Below are 14,188 nucleotides of genomic sequence, written 5' to 3'. Positions count from 1 at the left end.
AAGATTTTGTCAAACACGGTATTGAATACTATACCAAAACCCAGATGATATCCTCTTTCCTTTCTGAATTGCTTTTGTAACTGTTCCACGAAAAATAATCAACATTTGTACTGCACGATTTTCACTTCATAAATCCAGACTGCTAATAGGTCATGGTTCTATAATCTTCTTGTCTGCTTTATGCCAGTTCAGGGTTAAGCCTTGTATAAAACTATATATAACCTGGGATCTGGCTGCAGGTAAGTGGCAAGATCCTGGAACTCAACGAAGTGCCTGGGCTGATTGCAGTGGTCTTCATGGGGGACGAGTGTTTTGTTACGAGAGCTCTCTCTAGTGGTCCTGGTTACTTCACACATCGTGTGACTCCAATGCTGCAATCTTAGAAAGGCTGACTGTGATACACCTTTCTTCTGCGAATCTTAGGAGGCATAAACCTGTTTAGTTCCAGCATCAAATGATAGTAAAATCATATGGAGAAGAAAAATAATAAGGTTTAAAAAAGGTAAACTCCTGAAAAAGGGTCATGAATTGTAAGATTATAGAGGAAGCCTTTCAAAAGCAATTAGCGTAGGAGTTTTACCGCCTTCAGTGCTGGAACAGACATAAGCCAACACGTAATATTTAAATACATTATGCAGCTAAAGAGCAGAACACACATCCAAATCATACTCTTCATATAATATAGAACAACAGTTATTTCCTAGGATCGATAGATTTCTATGGAGGTTGCATTTTAAGACTCTTTAAAAAGCACCATTTTTAAATGGGTAGTCCATAAATACATTTAAAACAAGGATGGCTTAACAAATCATATTTGAAGTAAGAATATTTATTGCTTTCTCTTATTTCACTCCTGGATTAGTGAGAACAGGGTCAGAGCTCAGACCAGCATGCTCATGAGTTCAGAAGAAGACTCCATAAATTATACTGCTTACTGGCAATAACCACTGGTAAATCGATGTACATACAAGTTTTCAGATGATAACATATTCAATAAAGTGCATAAGTGCTTTACAATAACAAGTAAGTGCATATTTTTGCATTGCATAGCAACTCCCAGGAAAAGAAAAAAAAAAAAAAGTTTGTCCTTCTTTTTCTCTGAGTCTAAACTGAAATGATCAAAAATTAATATACTTCTATTTGCTCTGTTACTAATTTCTTTATTAGGAGTGAAATGAAAACAACATTATAATACATCTCTCTTTCGATGAAAAAAAATGAATATTTTCTCAAAAAAATCTTTTTGGATATTGATTTTTCTAGTATCACTCCAGTTATGTTTGCCTTATTTAAAAAAAAAATGTTACCATCTCTTCAGTAAATAAAGGTCTATTAGATCTCTGCTTTAAAAAATACTTTACTGAGAACACTGTGTTTAAAAATAGAATATACTACATTTCTAAGAGAGTGTTTTCTTCAGAAGACAGCATTTTCTTCTGTGAGGGCTTAAAAATTCCCCAAGGAAATGAACTGTGTGTGCACAACACTTATAAGAGGACACATAAACATTGAGCAAAATTGCCTAGAAGTATCTTGATCGTGTTTAAATTAATCACTTGAAGTGCGGGGAAACTAATGTCCTAGTTTTAGCTGGGACCGGGTTAGCTCTTCTTTTTAGCAGCTAGAAGAGCTCCGTGTTTTGGTTTTACTCAGAGGCTCGCTCTGTGAAGAATGCTGATAGCAAGTTGATGTTTGTGGTTGGACGTAAAACTCCAAGGACTTTTCAGTGTGCCGGAGTGCAGAAGCACGGCGGGATAAGAGGGGAGCATAGTTGGGACAAGGGGGACACAATTCCCCTTGTGATTTGTGGTGGAACTTAAGATTGAGGGCCAAACTGGCCAATTAGTATTCCATATCATGCAGCGTCATGCCCAGTATAAAGGTGAGGGTCAGCCGGACAGAAGGGCTTTTGCGCTTTGGCTCTTTTGCCGCTTTTGCTCTTTTGCGCTTGCTGCGCTTTTGCTCTATTGTTTTTCTTTCTTTTTCTCTCTCTCCCAGCACTCCCACTCTCGGAGTACTCTCTCTCTCTCTCTCTGCCCCTCTCTATTTCGGGGCCTCACGTTCGTCCAGGATTGCAGCTTCGGGACGAGACGGACTTCTCATACGAGGGGGTGGTGAGCATCTACCCTGTGTATTAAATCATCTGTATTAAATTGTTCTTATCTCAACCCACGGGTTTCCCGTTTCTCCTTTAATTCTCTCCCTCATTCCTGGGGGTGGGGGAGGGCGAGTGATCGGCTGTGTGTGGCGGGGGGTTCAGCCTAACCCACAACACTAAACGTCAGTTTAAATGCCTCCATGAATGATTACTTAAATCACAGCATGAAATGTCCTTGAAGCTGTGGAACTTAACAAAATACATGCTAAGGCATTGTAACAGAAATTAATCATAAATAATTAGAAAATTGCTTTGAGAAGACTAGTTATTTTCACCCTAATTAAATTCTTTTAAAGCATTTTTACAGAGTTCCAGGTCTGTAGTGTCTTCAAGAAACTGAGGTCTGATCCAGGTCCTTTTGGAGTCAAACAAAACCTTGCATTAACTTCAGTAGAAATGAGACTCCTTAGGAAGCAGATGTGCTTACATTCCACTGTCAAAAGTAGGAGCTAAGCATCTGCTCAGAGTTAATCACATGCTTAAACACTGTCCAGGACTAAGGTCATGGTTGCCAGGACCTGATCTTGCAGCACATATAAATCCAACTGATTAATGGTTTGATTTGCCTGCTGGATAAAACAAATGTAATAGGAAATGTTGGGTTTGGGGTTTTATGATTCATTTTTGTGCCACTTCAAAAGAAAAATAAAGTCTATCTATTATGAATAAATAGAGTTCAGTTGAGTTAGTGGAAATACTAATACAAATTATTGTATATTCTCATTTATTTCAGGTTGGAAACCAAAGAAGAATACCAACGCAAACAAGGTCTAACAAAAAACATTGTGTGACAAACAGACATACAGGCAAACGACAAGACTGCCAAGGAAATTGAGATTACTTCTGAAAAGTACACATGGTGTCCTATAAACATAGCACAACAGAGTTAAACTTAGCAAAGGGCAAATAAATGTTCTTCAAATATAAAGAAGACTTAATGAAAGACAATTAAATAAAAATTTAAGGCCGAGAGAAATTTTGGTAATATACAATCAACTGGTCACTTTATTTACTGGAACTCAGACAATCTGCGCTCTTCCGAGTACAAATTGCCTACAATGGCATTTTGATATAAATTAGAGGAAAGTGATAGAGAGAATTTTGGGAAGCAAAGGGAGTGAGGATGTAATGAAGGTTGTGGAAGAAGGATGCTGAGGTGCAATTGAAAGCAGAAAGGGGAAGCTATGCCAGCTGTAGAGCAACTGTGTGTTGAAGGTGTACCAGGTGAGCTTACCACTTGTGACAAAAACCAAAAAAATATTGTCAAAACCTACAATAAGAAGGGCTTAACCTATGCTTGTCTCAGAAAGGCTGGGGAGGCTCCTTCTGCTTCAAGCTGCTGCTAAGTTCATGTACAGTCCTATGAAAGATGATAAGATCACCAAGATGACAAACTGGCAGCTGCCCGTGTTTTTCTTTAACCCAACAGAAGACTCAACAGCTCTACAAGTTCAGACAATAGATCACTACTTTTATGAAAAAACACCAATTTAGTGTCTTTGAGAGTAATTTAATGCACTTTAACATAAAGTCACAAATCATCTAGTAACTTCAGAAAATGGACACTATTCATGCACAGTACATCTCAAGCAAGACACATTCCAGCATTTGTAACTGTTTTTTCGCAAAACCCTGCATTTATGTACATATTAGTCCATGAGAATTTGGGGTTTCAATTTCTGTTAAATGTAGCTTACCCACCTCAAGGATGTAGGACGTTATAAAACAGGCTATGACAGCTTAAATGTTCAGATTGCTAGTGAAAAGAACTCAAAAATATTATTATAATCTCATTCTTGTAAGTCAATCTTGTGATATCTGGAGCATGGTATATTCCAAAGGTTAAAGCTCTCGTGTCTGATGTGTTGGTTCCTTGTGTAAGCAATTTCCATTTGCTTAGCTGGGAAAAACAAGAGAGCAAGGTCTAATCCCACAGCTTTCAGCTAAGTAAAAGAGCCTATGTCTCACCTAAACTGCTCTAGCTGGTAAAATGGAAGAGCGCTCAGAGCTTTGGAGCTTGAAACAAGATGCTTTCAGGGTCTATAGTAGAAACATCATATTTTCTATGAGAATATTCTTGCTGCATTTGAATCAGACTCAAGGCAGCCCTTAAAATATTGGGACCCAATCCACTGGCACCCCTTTCTACAGGCATCTTTTTGATTCTCTTTCTGAAGGTGTCTGATATATAGCAATTGTGCTCAGTGCAAAATCATTCTACTCTACTTTCTGCATCATTGGGCAGTTCTACATACATTATTTTTGCTTCTATCTAGCTCTTCCTATTTGGGATAGTTTATTTTGCCCAAGTTTTATTTGAGTTGGTTTCTCCGGGCATTGGGCCCAGTTTTTGTTTAACTTTGCTCTTAAAATCTGTATAACAGCCCAGATGTCCTTTCCAAACAAACAAAAAAAAACAACAAAAAAAAAGGAGAGGGAGCTTTATATATCCATTTTAAAAACCAATCATGTTGTAAAGCAGCAGAAGGGATAATCTGTAAACCCACTGAATGCATTTGTATGGTTTATAGAAAAATTAAGCTCCATTACTGTTTGAGACTTGGGTTTACAGCAAGGCTAACAAAAATGCTGACTAGGTAGAAGAGAAAACACAAGGATCACTGACATACAAGAAATGTTTTATATTGGAATATTAATTTAAAATTATTACTAAGCAGAAGGTAAAAAGCCTTTAGTGAAGATGGATCTAGCTGAACTACCTCAGAGTCACACTTTTATCTTTCCCGCAAAAAGTGAGGCCGGTGGAATGATGCAAACAACAGGCCCAGCAGCTTTTACTGGAGCTAGGGTAAAAGTTTCAACTAGATCTACAAACGAAGGCCTACAGAGGGTGGAAACAAGGACAGGTAGCCTGGGAAGAATACAGAGCAATTGTCCGAGCAACCAGAGATCAGGTTAGGAAAGCTAAAGCCCTGATAGAGTTAAATCTGGCCAGGGACATCAAGGGCAACAAGAAAAACTTCTATAGATATGTCAGTGATAAAAAGAGATCTAGGGAAAATGTAGGCCCTCTCCAGAAGGAAACGGAGGACTTGGCTACCCAGGATATAGAGAAGGCTGAGGTTCTCAATGACTTCTTTACCTCAGTCTTCACTGGCAAGAGCTCCAGCTGCAGATCCCAAAAGCTGCACAGTCCAATTTCACAGAAGGCAAAGGCAGGGACTGGGAGAATGAAGAACCACCCACTGTAGGAGAAGATCAGGTTCGAGACCATCTAAAGAACCTGAAGGTGGACAAGTCCACGGGACCTGATGAGGTGCATCCATGGGTCCTGAAGGAACTGGCAGATGAAGTTGCTAAGCCGCTATCCATCATATTTCAGAAGTTGTGGCAATCTGGTGAAGTTCCCAATGACTGGAAAAGGGGAAACATAGCCCCCATCTTTAAAAAGGAAAAAAAGGAAGACCTGGGGAACTACAGGCCAGTCAGTCTCACCTCTATGCCCAGCAAGATCATGGAGCAGATCCTCCTGGCAACTATGCTAAGGCACATGGAAAATAAGGGGGTGAGTGGTGACAGCCAACATGCCTACACTAAGGACATCTCATGCCTGACAAATTTGGTGGCCTTCTACAATGGGGTTACAGTGTTGGTTGATAAGGGAAGAGCAACTGACATCATCTACCTGGACTTGTCCAAAGCATTTAACATTGTCCCTCACGACATCCTTGTCTCTAAATTGGAGAGACATGGATTTGATGGATAGACCACTTGATGGATAAGAAATTGGCTGGATAGTCGCACTCAAAGAGTTGTGGTCAACAGTTCAATGTCCAAGTGGAGGCCAATGACGAGTGGTATTCCTCAGGGGTCAGTACTGGGGCCAGTACTATTTAACATCTTTGTTGGTGACATGGACAGTGGGATTGAGTGCACCCTCAGCAAGTTTGCAGATGACACCAAGTTGTGTGGTGTTGTGGACACGCTGGAAGGAAGGGATGCCATCCAGAGGGACCTTGATAGGCTGGAGAGATGGGCCTGTGAGAACCTCATGAAGTTCAACAAGGCCAAGTGCAAGGTCCTGCACGTGGGTCGGGGCAATCTCAAGCACAAGGACAGGCTGCGCGGAGAATGGATTGAGAACAGCCCTGAGGAAAAGGACTTGGGACTGCTGGTTGATCAGAAGCTCAACAGGCACCGGCAATGTGCACTGGCAGCCCAGAAAGCCAACTATATCATGGGCTGCATCAAAAGAAGCGTGGCCAGCAGGTCAAGGGAGGTGATTTTGCCCCTCTACTCTGCTCTCATGAGACCCCACCTGGAATACTACGTTCAGCTCTGGAGTCCCCAACACAGGAAGGACATGGAGCTGCTGGAGCGAGTCCAGAGGAGGGCCACAAAGGTGATCCGAGGGCTGGAGCACCTCTGCTATGAGGACAGGCTGAGCCAGTTGGGATTGTTCAGCCTGGAGAAGAGAAGACTCCGGGGTGATCTTATTGAAGCCTTCCAGAGGGGGCCTACAGGAAAGCTGGGGAGGGACTTTTTACAAGGGCATGTAGTGATAGGACAAGGGGAAATGGCTTTATATTGAAAGAGGGCAGATTTAGATTGGTTATAAGGAAGAAATTTTTCACTCTGAGAGTGGTGAGGCAGTGGAACAGGTTGCCCAGATAAGTTGTAGATGCCCCATCCCTGGCAGTGTTCAAGGACAGGTTGGATGAGGCTTTGGGCAACCTGGTGCAGTGGAGGATTTCCCTGCCCATGGCATGGGAGTGGGAACTAGATGATCTTTAAGGTCCCTTCCAACTCTAACCATTCTATGATTCTATGATTCTACAGCTTTAAGAAGCAGAGCAGTACAACTCCGTATAACAAGTAAGCATCTGTCAAAAGAACTGTTTCAAAAGAGCTGTCAGGAAACATGAAATAGCAAAGCAGGGACTGTACCCAAAAGGGAGGGGCAAAGCAACAAAAGTCAAAGAAACAGCTGACCCCACTAAATTATTATCAAAGAGTGGTTAGTCATGTATTTATCTAGTGCCACAAGTGACATCATGAGCTGACATTACCAATAGGTTACCACTTTCCCAGTGAACAGTAGAATAAAAAGTTTGAAAACATCTTTTATCAAAGACTAGCTATAGCACTCATGCTTTTTTGAAGCCAAATCCTCAGTCTTGAGAAAGAAGTCAAGATTTACCCATAACACAGGGGAAATGCCAGGTACTGTAGAGACAGAAGGAAAGGAATGAGAAATGCTAAGAAAGCAAGGTAGAATGCAAGGCATATAGGATTGCTACAGTCACTGTGGCATAGAATAGTTCTTAGGTTTCTAATTAGTCCAGGCTCCCTGTGCTCTCCTTAACACACATTGGAAACAAGCTCCTCACAGAATCTTATCCAGCAACACTAGATGGTAAAAAATTATCCCTCTCTAAGCAAATTAAGAGCATCATAAGAGGTGTTGAATGCTAGAAATATTTTAAACTTTCAAGGGAATATACTATCCTAGTTTACAGGTGGTTTAACTATTCCAAATCTTGAACTCATGCAATATCAGCTTATAAAAAATAACTATTACCAATGTGTAAAAACCTGAGATTCCTTCTGATTCTGTTGGAAACATTCTTGACTACATGTACAATTTTGCTCCTTGATTAATGAACATAGTACAGTCACACTGTCTGTTTTGCCTGTAAATAACTGATGTCAAAACCCCACGACTCTTGGCATTAAACAGAACTCCTTACAACTTCAACCATGCATGAAAAAGTATTTATTCCATGAAACTGTAAAACATTTAATTATTCAAATGTACATCTATGCAGTAGAAATGTAATTTATAATTTAAAGTATATCTCTATCAGAGAAAGATTAAAAATCTTCTCCTTCCTTGGAGAAAATATTGGACCCCTTCCCTTCCCATAAAAAGACCCAGAAGGCCCTACTAAAGTCTACCCCTCTGATGGGAAACACATTTTCTCTTTGTTATCCTTCAGAAGAAACCTGGCATCTTCTGAAACAATTTCTATTCTGCCAGTTTCCACACATAGTTTTAAAATAGGAGTCCTTCCTAAGAAATTAGGAGAGATTATGATTCAAGATAAAATGGAGACTGACAGTAATATCACAGATACTTATTATGTGCAACAATAATGCATAGAACAAGCTAGATCAAAGCCTTTGAAAAGGTTTTACTTAGCAAATAAGATAAGCAACCCCCACCGCCTCTCAGTCTAGTCGGGAACTAGTTCATATTTTCACTTTTCCCAAGCCAATGTTAACAGTAACTGCTGTTAAGACTAGTGACAAAAAATTCAGCTGAATCTCTGAAGCTGCACTTAACATTTTAGTCTTTGGAGGAGTCTATCATCTTTTTTTTTTTTTTCTTAATAAAATCAGCCAATACATACAAAAGCTGTTGTTGTAAAGACAATTGTTCTACTAGACTAGTTCCTGAAAGGCAAACTCCAGATGTGAACAAAGGTTTTCTCTGCTGGCTTCCTGGTTGAGTTCTTCTGATTTTTTCCTGGTTTGTCATTTTATCAAGAAAAGGACAGTAGCCCATGTGTACCGGTTTGCCGTATTTCACAGCAAATAATACACATTTTCCACAGTAATTGACAGATAAATTAATTACACGAGGTGACTACTCCTCCTTATTCACCACCACTGAAACTACAGATATGCTTTGGTTTTCATTCTCTTTGCCTTTAATTCCTAAAGCAGAACAAAAGCCTGTCACTCACTAGGTTCTTAAAACTGAGTCAGCTGTACCTGTGGCTCAACAAGTGGTACTGTAGAAATTGGGCAATCGGGTAACCCACTTTCAGTCTTATTACGGCCTACGGATTCATAACCTCTGTGCTGTCTATAAGGGAGATGGTCTCAAACACAAAGAAATAAAATCCACCTCTCTTTCTGAATGTGTCCTCCCAGAGGCACCTGAAATTCCCTGATAGGAGTTCTGGCTGTAAGGCTGGCAGCCTGCCTGAGATGGAAGGCAACACTTTTCCTGAGCAGTCAGTGGGTCCATCCGACAGATTCCATACTTGGTTTAATCTTACAAACTTAAAATCTACCACATAAAAAGATTCAAACACATGATTATTGTCTGTCATGGGATTATGATTCTATGACTCCACATCAGATTTGCAAGATTTAGAAGTGCATGATATTGTATTATTTCCAGGAGAACCAGCCTAATCTTGTACCTGAACATCTTCTATGGTTTCTCTGACTCTCAACAGTAGTAAAGGCTCGTTTGTTAACAATTCTGATGACAGTACAAGAGGCAGATTACACTCTGCAACTGACTCTCTTTTTACTTGGCTTTAGAGCTAAACAATTCTTTAGGGTGACGGGAGGAAGAGGTAAGGTTTCGTTTTTTTTCCAGAACCTGAGGCCAGCAATCATTAGATCATGTAGTCTGACAACTTGTATATCACAGCACGTTAAGTGTCACCCTGCTACCCTCCTAGTGAGCCCAGTGCGCTGCTTAGGCTTCAAGAGATTTATGTATTGGGAACGGTAGAAACCAAAATGGCTTCACAGAATTGCAGAATGTTTGAGGTTGGAAGGATCATCTGAAGGTCATTTGGTCCAACTCCTCTGCTCAAGCAGGACCACCTAAAGCCAGTTGCCCAGGACCACATCCAGATGGCTTTTGAATATCTCCAGGAAGAGAAACTCCATCACCTCTCTGGGGCTTCAAGGAACTGGATAGAATATCTTGTAAGGTGTTAGTTTTGTATTTAGCTGGAGGTGCATATCTTGTCATCCTGACTGCAAAAAAAATTCTGTACTCTCAAATCAAGTAATTTGCTAAACCTTGAGTATAAGACACAGTCGGGTACATAGTAAAGAGCATTATTTTCATGGCAGACCACTGACCATCTGTCTATCTGAGGATTCAGGCAATCCACAGGACTCATAGAACAGGAATCGTTCCCTTCTCTCTCGCTTTCCAAAAACAGTGAAAGAAGAGTAATTCTTTTTCACACAGACAACCTGAAATATGAGATTTTCAGGTGAAATGCCATTTAAATTTTATTTTGAGTCACCGCTCAAACTCAGACCTCTAAGCAGGAGTATATTCAAGAGAATGTAGCACTTGGTGAGTATGAAGAAATAAAAATAAACAAAAGGATTCACAAATTATCCAACTCTCAGGTTTCAGTGGCAGAAAGGACCACTGCAAGTATGACATGCAAGCCACCCAGCATTTAGACTGTAGAACTTCCATAAGAAGTTAGAGCAAGTTGTTTCCTTTGATTACAATTCATATTTTTTTTCATGCTTTCTAAATGATATTTGCTCTTAGGAAACTGCATCTTATGTCAGCTTGTCTAATTTTAGCTTGATGCACAAGTAAAGTATTATTGTTCCTACTGTTCTGCTTTATACAAATGTCAAATTGTTACAGAACACTGTCATTTCTAGCAAATGAAGATTCATTATATTAAGAAGTACCTATGATTTCTGTTGGTTTGTATCTGTTTATCTTAATCTGGTCACGGTCACTGTGTAAAGGCAATGTCATATGTTACAACGGGAACGGCTACACAGCAGTTTTCTCATACTGGAAGCTCATACTTTACGATAAAGGTTCTGTGAATTTTGCTTGGATAAATGCCCAGTTTATCTGCAGGAACATGTTGTTCTGTTCCATAATTACAGAATGTTACAATCTCCATCTCTTAATTTGTTGGACAACACCTGTGCTCAACAAAATGTCAGACCATGTTGGCTTTTCAATTAGACACTTCAGGACTACGAACTTAGGGAAGGAACATCTGATTCTGCAAGATGCAGAGGGCAAGGAAGAGATGTTGGTCATTTTCACTTTATATTAATTATGTTTTAGATTCTCAGTCTTTAATTCCAGAGCAGAATAACAGGACACAACCACCCCCTCTAAAGTCTTTTTTTTTAGTTCTTCCCGTAAGCGCATTCTGTTTAACTATGAAGTGAAGTATAAATAACTGGTTTCCTAAGCTGTAACAAGCATCCTTGTGGATTCCTTCGAAGTCCAAAGAAGGCAGATTTTTACCATTTCCTTATTGCAATCATTAATGATGTATCTTCTTTATCTAATACTTATTTGAAAAAGAAAAAACCTTCGTGGGAACTTAATATTTTTTTGCTAAGTCTAAGTTGGTTGAAATTAGGCAGTGAGTTCATATGTTACTGAGAAAGAGAGCTGGACAGACATAAACACACACAAAAAAAAAGCCTTTTCCCTTTAAAAATCAAGCTAAAAATGAATCAGTAGTACTAAAAGTAAGTCTGTGTAATGCATTTGGGTATGATGCCGTAAAAAAAAAGTTCAGACTGGAAGAGTAAGTGTATACAGAAAGCGGACAGTGATTTATTTACATTTGGCTGAAGTAATATTTTCAATAGAATAATTATTTACAACTTTCCTTACCCCTCTAATTGCCTTTGGGCTGAAGCACTGGAATAAAATGTAAAGATTTTAAAATTTGGCCATTTGAGAATTGCAGGTAACCAAATTGGGGCTGGAACAAATAAACCGTTCATGACAGACGCACATGACCTGAGTCTCTGCAGTTTGTTTGCCAATTTCTAATGGATATATCTCTACAAAAAAAAAAAAACCTATGGGAACAGCAGAGATAGATAACCATCTACACTATAGACAGGCAAACTGAGATGCAGAGGACATAGCTGGACAGGGGCAAAAAGGCAAGCTGGTATTTCCCTGAAAGCTGCTTTAAACATTAATCAGAACAGACAGGATGCTGGTTATGGATATACAAACCAAAGCACTTCAGAGTGAAATGTTTTGCTGGCTAGACCCTTAACCAGCATAAGCTGATGTAATTCTGTTGAACTCAGTAGAGATATACTGATCTACAGCAGCAGATAAGTGACTTTACCTCCTGGTGATGCAGTATGGTTTGAGGGATCTGGGAGTCTAGGTGTTTCATTAAGCCAAGCTCTCTGGCATTAAATCACCAGGTTGAAAGGATCTGTTTTGTTTGATGCCATCGATTAAAATCTCATTATTTTAGCCTCCATAGCTTGTACGTATATCAAGAAATGGAAGTTATAAAACCACACCTAAATATACAGCATGTGATATTTAAGTATTTAATAAGCATTAGTAGGAGACAGTAAACGCATATGTGAATAATAGGTGTCTGGAAGTCATGAGCTTATAAATATTACTCACAAGAAGCCTATATATAAATATTACTCAGTACACCAAGAACTGTCCTATGCATATAATCTATGTATGTGGACAAGTAATTGAAATGTCTCAAAAGAAATAGTAGAAAAATATGTTTAATGCTAGGAGAAGAGGCAGAAAAGCATGATTAAGCGTAAAGGACAGCACATGGCTCCTTTACAGTGATAGCAGTTTTGTATTTGCTTCAATGTCCATGAAATTAGGACTGTTCATATGACAAGCTATTAATTCTCTTGATCATACAAACAGTTATAAAACCATAGAATGGCTTGAGTTGGAATGGACTTTAAAGATCACCTCCTTCCAATCTCCCTGCCATGGGCAGGGACACCGTGCCCTAGATCAGGTTGCTCAAAGTCTCATCCAACCCTGCCTCAATAAATTTTAAGGAAGGGACATTCACATCTTCTCTGGGCAACTTGTTCCATCATTTCACCACCCTCATCATTAAAAATTTCTTCCTTATATCTAATCTAAATTTACCGTCTTTCAGTTTAAAGCCAGTATCCCTTGTCCTGTCAGTATATGTCCTTGTAAAAAATCCCTCTCCAGCTTTCTTGCAAGCCCCCTTTAATTACTGGAAGGCTGCTAGAAGGTCTTCCTGGAGCCTTCTCTTCTCCTGTCTTCATAGGAGAGGTGCTCCAACCTTCTGATCATCTTTGTGGCCCTCCTCTGGACCTGCTCCAACAGGTCCATGTCCTTCTTATGTTGGAGACCCCAGAGCTGAATACAGTACTCCAGATGAGGTATCACGAGAGCCGAGTAGAGGGGCAAAATCACCTCACTCAACCAACAGGGAAGGTGATTCTAGCTATGCTTCTTTGGATGCAGCCCAGGATACAGTTGGTTTTCTGGGCTGCCAGTGCACATTGCCGGCTCATGTTGAGCTTCTGATCAACCAGCACTCCCCAAGTCCCTCTCCTCAGGGCTGCTCTCAATTCATTCTCTGCCCAGCCTGTACTTGTGCTTGGCATTGCCCAGACCCATGTGCAGGACCTTATGCTTGACCTTGTTGAACTTCATGAGGTTCATACAGGGGCCCACCTCTTAAGTCCATAAAGGTCTCTCTGGATGGCATCCCTTCGCTCCAGCATGTTAACCACACCACCCAGCTTGGTGCCGTCAGCAAACTTGCTGAGGGTGCACTTTATGGGCTCCACCTAAAGGTATACTGAGGAAGCTGGCAGAAGTGCTTGCCAAGCCACTTTCAATTATTTATCATCAGTCTTGGCTAACCAGAGAGGTCTCAGTTGAATGGAAGTTGGTAAACGTTATGCTCGTCTTCAAGAAGGGCCAGAAGGAGGATTCAGGGAGCTATAGGCCTGTCAGCCTGACCTTGGTGCTGGGGAAGATTATGGAGCAGATCATCTTGAGGGCTATCATGTGGCACCTACAGGACAACCAGGTGACCAGTCCCAGTCAGCATGGGTTTATGAAAGGCAGGTCCTGCTTGACTAACTTGATCTCCTTCTACGACGAGGTGACCCACTTGGTTGATAAGGAAAGGCTGTGGATGTTGTCTACCTAGAATTTAGTAAAGCCTTTGACACCATTTCCCACAGGAGTCTCCTGGAGAAACTGGCTGCTTATGGTTAGGATGGGCATATGCTTTGCTGGGTAAAAAACTGGCTGGATGAGAGGGCCCAAAGAGTTGTGGCGAATGAAGTTAAATCCAGTTGACAGCTGGTCACAAGTGGTGTCCCCCAAGCAACAAGCGATAAGACAGGAGGAAATTTCAAGTTTCACCAGGGGAAGTTTAGATTGAATATTAGGAAAAATTTCTTCCCTGAAAGGGTTGTTAAGCACTGGAACAGGCTGTCCAGGGAAGTGGTTAAGTCACCATCCTGGAGATA

This window comes from Tauraco erythrolophus, chromosome 3 (assembly GCF_009769465.1).
Source record: "Tauraco erythrolophus isolate bTauEry1 chromosome 3, bTauEry1.pri, whole genome shotgun sequence".
NCBI lineage: Eukaryota > Metazoa > Chordata > Aves > Musophagiformes > Musophagidae > Tauraco > Tauraco erythrolophus.
This window is presented reverse-complemented; position numbering follows the sequence as displayed.